The sequence below is a fragment of the Oncorhynchus tshawytscha genome, unplaced genomic scaffold (genome assembly GCF_018296145.1).
Source record: "Oncorhynchus tshawytscha isolate Ot180627B unplaced genomic scaffold, Otsh_v2.0 Un_contig_242_pilon_pilon, whole genome shotgun sequence".
NCBI classification, from domain to species: domain Eukaryota; kingdom Metazoa; phylum Chordata; class Actinopteri; order Salmoniformes; family Salmonidae; genus Oncorhynchus; species Oncorhynchus tshawytscha.
In genome coordinates, this window is record NW_024609593.1 from 189258 (window position 1) to 197481 (window position 8224).

Genomic DNA, 8224 nt, shown 5'->3' on the forward strand with positions numbered 1-8224 from the left:
CCACTACAACACTGTGATCTATATAGTTACTGTCCCCACTACAACACTGTGATCTATATAGTTACTGTCCCCACTACAACACTGTGATCTATATAGTTACTATGTTACTGTCCCCACTACAACACTGTGATCTATATCCCCACTACAACACTGTGATCTATATAGTTACTGTCCCCACTACAACACTGTGATCTATATAGTTACTGTCCCCACTACAACACTGTGATCTATATAGTTACTATGTTACTGTCCCCACTACAACACTGTGATCTATATAGTTACTACAACACTTATCTGTGTTACTGTCCCCACTACAACACTGTGATCTATATAGTTACTATGTTACTGTCCCCACTACAACACTGTGATCTATATAGTTACTATGTTACTGTCCCCACTACAACACTGTGATCTATATAGTTACTGTCCCCACTACAACACTGTGATCTATATAGTTACTGTCCCCACTACAACACTGTGATCTATATAGTTACTATGTTACTGTCCCCACTACAACACTGTGATCTATATAGTTACTGTCCCCACTACAACACTGTGATCTATATAGTTACTGTCCCCACTACAACACTGTGATCTATATAGTTACTGTCCCCACTACAACACTGTGATCTATATAGTTACTATGTTACTGTCCCCACTACAACACTGTGATCTATATAGTTACTGTCCCCACTACAACACTGTGATCTATATAGTTACTGTCCCCACTACAACACTGTGATCTATATAGTTACTGTCCCCACTACAACACTTGATCTATATAGTTCTGTACTGTCCCCACTACAACACTGTGATCTATATAGTTATACTGTGATCTATATAGTTACTGTCCCCACTACAACACTGTGATCTATATAGTTACTGTCCCCACTACAACACTGTGATCTATATAGTTACTGTCCCCACTACAACACTGTGATCTATATATCTATGTTACTGTCCCCACTACAACACTGTGATCTATATAGTTACTGTCCCCACTACAACACTGTGATCTATATAGTTACTGTCCCCACTACAACACTGTGATCTATATAGTTACTGTACTACTGTTACTGTCCCCACTACAACACTGTGATCTATATAGTTACTATGTTACTGTCCCCACTACAACACTGTGATCTATATAGTTACTGTCCCCACTACAACACTGTGATCTATATAGTTACTATGTTACTGTCCCCACTACAACACTGTGATCTATATAGTTACTATGTTACTGTCCCCACTACAACACTGTGATCTATATAGTTACTGTCCCCACTACAACACTGTGATCTATAGTTAGTTACTATAGTTACTGTCCCCACTACAACACTGTGATCTAGTTATAGTTACTGTCCCCACTACAACACTGTGATCTATATAGTTACTGTCCCCACTACAACACTGTGATCTATAGTTAGTTACTGTCCCCACTACAACACTGTGATCTAGTTATAGTTACTGTTATCTAGTTACTGTCCCCACTACAACACTGTGATCTAGTTATAGTTACTGTCCCCACTCCACTGTGATCTATATAGTTACTATGTTACTGTCCCCACTACAACACTGTGATCTAGTTATAGTTACTGTCCCCACTACAACACTGTGATCTATATAGTTACTGTCCCCACTACAACACTGTGATCTATATAGTTACTGTACAACACTGTGATCTATATAGTTACTGTCCCCACTACAACACTGTGATCTATATAGTTACTGTCCCCACTACAACACTGTGATCTATATAGTTACTGTCCCCACTACAACACTGTGATCTATATAGTTACTGTGTTACTGTCCCCACTACAACACTGTGATCTATATAGTTACTGTCCCCACTACAACACTATATAGTTACTGTCCCCACTACAACACTGTGATCTATATAGTTACTGTCCCCACTACAACACTGTGATCTATATAGTTACTGTCCCCACTACAACACTGTGATCTATATAGTTACTATGTTACTGTCCCCACTACAACACTGTGATCTATATAGTTACTATGTTACTGTCCCCACTACAACACTGTGATCTATATAGTTACTGTGTTACTGTACAACACTGTGATCTATATATAGTCCCCACTACAACACTGTGATCTATATAGTTACTGTCCCCACTACAACACTGTGATCTATATAGTTACTATGTTACTGTCCCCACTACAACACTGTGATCTATATAGTTACTATGTTACTGTCCCCACTACAACACTGTGATCTATATAGTTACTATGTTACTGTCCCCACTACAACACTGTGATCTATATAGTTACTATGTTACTGTCCCCACTACAACACTGTGATCTATATAGTTACTGTCCCCACTACAACACTGTGATCTATATAGTTACTGTCCCCACTACAACACTGTGATCTATATACTACAACACTGTGATCTATATAGTTACTATGTTACTGTCCCCACTACAACACTGTGATCTATATAGTTACTATGTTACTGTCCCCACTACAACACTGTGATCTATATAGTTACACTGTGATGTTACTGTCCCCACTACAACACTGTGATCTATATAGTTACTGTCCCCACTACAACACTGTGATCTATATAGTTACTGTCCCCACTACAACACTGTGATCTATATAGTTACTGTCCCCACTACAACACTGTGATCTATAGTTACTATGTTACTGTCCCCACTACAACACTGTGATCTATATAGTTACTATGTTACTGTCCCCACTACAACACTGTGATCTATATAGTTACTGTCCCCACTACAACACTGTGATCTATATAGTTACTGTCCCCACTACAACACTGTGATCTAGTTATAGTTATCTATGTTACTGTCCCCACTACAACACTGTGATCTATATAGTTACTGTCCCCACTACAACACTGTGATCTATATAGTTACTGTCCCCACTACAACACTGTGATCTATATAGTTACTATGTTACTGTCCCCACTACAACACTGTGATCTATATAGTTACTGTCCCCACTACAACACTGTGATCTATATAGTTACTGTCCCCACTACAACACTGTGATCTACTATGTTACTGTCCCCACTAGTTACTATGTTACTGTCCCCACTACAACACTGTGATCTATATAGTTACTGTCCCCACTACAACACTGTGTTACTGTCCCCACTACAACACTGTGATCTATATAGTTACTATGTTACTGTCCCCACTACAACACTGTGATCTATATAGTTACTGTCCCCACTACAACACTGTGATCTATATAGTTACTGTCCCCACTACAACACTGTGATCTATATAGTTACTGTCCCCACTACAACACTGTGATCTATATAGTTACTGTCCCCACTACAACACTGTGATCTATATAGTTACTATGTTACTGTCCCCACTACAACACTGTGATCTATATAGTTACTACAACACTGTTACTGTCTGTCCCCACTACAACACTGTGATCTATAGTTATATACTGTTACTGTCCCCACTACAACACTGTGATCTATATAGTTACTATGTTACTGTCCCCACTACAACACTGTGATCTATATAGTTACTAGTTACTGTCCCCACTACAACACTGTGATCTATATAGTTACTGTCCCCACTACAACACTGTGATCTATATAGTTACTGTCCCCACTACAACACTGTGATCTATATAGTTACTGTCCCCACTACAACACTGTGATCTATATAGTTCCCCACTACAACACTGTGATCTATATAGTTACTGTCCCCACTACAACACTGTGATCTATATAGTTACTATGTTACTGTCCCCACTACAACACTGTGATCTATATAGTTACTGTCCCCACTACAACACTGTGATCTATATAGTTACTGTCCCCACTACAACACTGTGATCTATATAGTTACTGTCCCCACTACAACACTGTGATCTATATAGTTACTGTCCCCACTACAACACTGTGATCTATATAGTTATAGTTACTGTCCCCACTACAACACTGTGATCTATATAGTTATCTATGTTACTGTCCCCACACACAACACTGTGATCTATATAGTTACTGTCCCCACTACAACACTGTGATCTATATAGTTACTATGTTACTGTCCCCACTACAACACTGTGATCTATATAGTTACTGTCCCCACTACAACACTGTGATCTATATAGTTACTGTCCCCACTACAACACTGTGATCTAGTTACTATGTTACTGTCCCCACTACAACACTGTGATCTGTGAGTTACTGTCCCCACTACAGTTATCTGTCCTGTCCCCACTACAACACTGTGATCTAGTTACTACACTGTGTTACTGTCCCCACTACAACACTGTGATCTATATAGTTACTGTCCCCACTACAACACTGTGATCTAGTTATATGTTACTGTCCCCACTACAACACTGTGATCTATATAGTTACTATGTTACTGTCCCCACTACAACACTGTGATCTATATAGTTACTGTCCCCACTACAACACTGTGATCTATATAGTTCCCCACTACAACACTGTGATCTATATAGTTACTGTCCCCACTACAACACTGTGATCTATATAGTTACTGTCCCCACTACAACACTGTGATCTATATAGTTACTGTCCCCACTACAACACTGTGATCTATATAGTTACTGTCCCCACTACAACACTGTGATCTATATAGTTACTGTCCCCACTACAACACTGTGATCTATATAGTTACTATGTTACTGTCCCCACTACAACACTGTGATCTATATAGTTACTGTCCCCACTACAACACTGTGATCTAGTTATAGTTACTGTCCCCACTACAACACTGTGATCTATATAGTTACTGTCCCCACTACAACACTGTGATCTATATAGTTACTGTCCCCACTACAACAACACTGTGATCTATAGTTACTGTCCCCACTACAACACTGTGATCTATATAGTTACTGTACTGTCCCCACTACAACACTGTGATCTATATAGTTACTGTCCCCACTACAACACTGTGATCTATATAGTTACTATGTTACTGTCCCCACTACAACACTGTGATCTATATAGTTACTGTCCCCACTACAACACTGTGATCTATAGTTACTATGTTACTGTCCCCACTACAACACTGTGATCTATATAGTTACTGTCCCCACTACAACACTGTGATCTATATAGTTACTATGTTACTGTCCCCACTACAACACTGTGATCTATATAGTTACTGTCCCCACTACAACACTGTGATCTATATAGTTACTGTCCCCACTACAACACTGTGATCTATATAGTTACTGTCCCCACTACAACACTGTGATCTATATATACTACAACACTGTGTTATATAGTTCCCCACTTGATCTATAGTTACTGTCCCCACTACAACACTGTGATCTATAGTTACTGTCCCCACTACAACACTGTGATCTATGTTACTGTCCCCACTACAACACTGTGATCTATATAGTTACTGTCCCCACTACAACACTGTGATCTAGTTATAGTTACTGTCCCCACTACAACACTGTGATCTATATAGTTACTGTCCCCACTACAACACTGTGATCTATATAGTTACTGTTCCCCACTACAACACTGTGATCTATATAGTTACTGTGTACAACACTGTGATCTATATAGTTACTGTCCCCACTACAACACTGTGATCTATATAGTTACTAGTTACTGTCCCCACTACAACACTGTGATCTATATAGTTACTATGTTACTGTCCCTGTGATCACTACAACACTGTGATCTATATAGTTACTATGTTACTGTCCCCACTACAACACTGTGATCTATATAGTTACTGTCCCCACTACTGTCCCCACTACAACACTGTGATCTATATAGTTACTATGTTACTGTCCCCACTACAACACTGTGATCTATATAGTTACTGTCCCCACTACAACACTGTGATCTATATAGTTACTGTCCCCACTACAACACTGTGATCTAGTTATATGTTACTGTCCCCACTACAACACTGTGATCTATAGTTAGTTATATGTTACTGTCCCCACTACAACACTGTGATCTATATAGTTACTACTGTCCCCACTACAACACTGTGATCTATATAGTTACTATGTTACTGTCCCCACTACAACACTGTGATCTATATAGTTACTGTCCCCACTACAACACTGTGATCTATATAGTTACTGTCCCCACTACAACACTGTGATCTATATAGTTACTGTCCCCACTACAACACTGTGATCAGTTACAACACTGTGATCTATATAGTTACTGTATATAGTTGTCCCCACTACAACACTGTGATCTATATAGTTACTATGTTACTGTCCCCACTACAACACTGTGATCTATATAGTTACTGTCCCCACTACAACACTGTGATCTATATAGTTACTGTCCCCACTACAACACTGTGATCTATATAGTTACTATGTTACTGTCCCCACTACAACACTGTGATCTATATAGTTACTATGTTGTCCCCACTACAACACTGTGATCTATAGTTACTATGTTACTGTCCCCACTACAACACTGTGATCTATATAGTTACTGTCCCCACTACAACACTGTGATCTATATAGTTACTGTCCCCCTACAACACTGTGATCTATATAGTTACTGTCCCCACTACAACACTGTGATCTAGTTATAGTTACTGTCCCCACTACAACACTGTGATCTATATAGTTACTATGTTACTGTCCCCACTACAACACTGTGATCTATATAGTTACTATGTTACTGTCCCCACTACAACACTGTGATCTATATAGTTACTAGTTACTGTCCCCACTACAACACTGTGATCTATATAGTTACTGTCCCCACTACAACACTGTGATCTATATAGTTACTGTCCCCACTACAACACTGTGATCTATATAGTTACTGTCCCCACTACAACACTGTGATCTATATAGTTACTACAACACTGTTACTGTCCCCACTACAACACTGTGATCTATATAGTTACTATGTTACTGTCCCCACTACAACACTGTGATCTATATACTGTCCCCACTACAACACTGTTACTATGTTACTGTCCCCACTACAACACTGTGATCTATAGTTACTGTCCCCACTACAACACTGTGATCTATATAGTTACTGTCCCCACTACAACACTGTGATCTATATAGTTACTGTCCCCACTACAACACTGTGATCTATATAGTTACTGTCCCCACTACAACACTGTGATCTATATAGTTACTATGTTACTGTCCCCACTACAACACTGTGATCTATATAGTTATACAACAGTTACTGTCCCCACTACAACACTGTGATCTATATAGTTACTGTACTACTGTGTTAGTTACTGTCCCCACTACAACACTGTGATCTATATAGTTACTATGTTACTGTCCCCACTACAACACTGTGATCTATATAGTTACTGTCCCCACTACAACACTGTGATCTATATATAGTTACTGTCCCCACTACAACACTGTGATCTATATAGTTACTGTCCCCACTACAACACTGTGATCTATATAGTTACTATGTTACTGTCCCCACTACAACACTGTGATCTATATAGTTACTGTCCCCACTACAACACTGTGATCTATATAGTTACTATGTTACTGTCCCCACTACAACACTGTGATCTATATAGTTACTATGTTACTGTCCCCACTACAACACTGTGATCTATAACACTACAACACTGTGATCTATATAGTTACTGTCCCCACTACAACACTGTGATCTATATAGTTACTGTCCCCACTACAACACTGTGATCTAGTTATATGTTACTGTCCCCACTACAACACTGTGATCTATATAGTTACTGTCCCCACTACAACACTGTGATCTATATAGTTACTATGTTACTGTCCCCACTACAACACTGTGATCTAGTTACTGTCCCCACTACAACACTGTGATCTATATAGTTACTGTCCCCACTACAACACTGTGATCTATATAGTTACTATGTTACTGTCCCCACTACAACACTGTGATCTATATAGTTACTATGTTACTGTCCCCACTACAACACTGTGATCTAGTTATATGTTACTGTCCCCACTACAACACTGTGATCTATATAGTTACTGATCTATATAGTTACTGTCCCCACTACAACACTGTGATCTATATAGTTACTATGTTACTGTCCCCACTACAACACTATATGTTACTATGTTACTGTCTATATAGTTACTATAGTTACTGTCCCCACTACAACACTGTGATCTATATAGTTACTATGTTACTGTCCCCACTACAACACTGTGATCTATATAGTTACTGTCCCCACTACAACACTGTGATCTATATAGTTACTC